This window comes from Piliocolobus tephrosceles, chromosome 21 (assembly GCF_002776525.5).
Source record: "Piliocolobus tephrosceles isolate RC106 chromosome 21, ASM277652v3, whole genome shotgun sequence".
NCBI classification, from domain to species: domain Eukaryota; kingdom Metazoa; phylum Chordata; class Mammalia; order Primates; family Cercopithecidae; genus Piliocolobus; species Piliocolobus tephrosceles.
Genome location: NC_045454.1, coordinates 19,385,238 through 19,385,906, shown reverse-complemented (window position 1 = coordinate 19,385,906; position 669 = coordinate 19,385,238).

The window sequence follows — 669 nt, the reverse complement described above, 5'->3', positions numbered from 1 at the left end:
ATTTTGTATCCTGAGACTTTGCTGAAGTTGCTTATCAGCTTAAGAAGGTTTTGGGCTGAGACGATGGGGTTTTCTAAATATACAATCATGTCATCTGCAAACAGGGACAATTTGACTTCTTCTTTTCCTAACTGAATACCCTTGATTTCTTTCTCTTGCCTGATTGCCCTAGCCAGAACTTCCAACACTATGTTGAATAGGAGTGGTGAGAGAGGGCATCCCTGTCTTGTGCCAGTTTTCAAAGGGAATTTTTCCAGTTTTTGCCCATTCAGTATGATATTAGCTGTGGGATTGTCATAAGTAGCTCTTATTATTTTGAGGTACGTTCCATCAATACCGAATTTATTGAGCATTTTTAGCATGAAGGGCTGCTGAATTTTGTCAAAAGCATCTATTGAGATAATCATGTGGTTCTTGTCTTTGGTTCTGTTTATATACTGGATTACATTTATTGATTTGCGAATGTTGAACCAGCTTTGCATCCCAGGGATGAAGCCCACTTGATCATGGTGGATAAGCTTTTTGATGTGCTGCTGAATCCGGTTTGCCAGTATTTTATTGAGGATTTTTGCATCGATGTTCATCAGGGAGATTGGTCTAAAATTCTCTTTTTTTGTTGTGTCTCTGCCAGGCTTTGGTATCAGGATGATGTTGGCCTCATAAAATGAG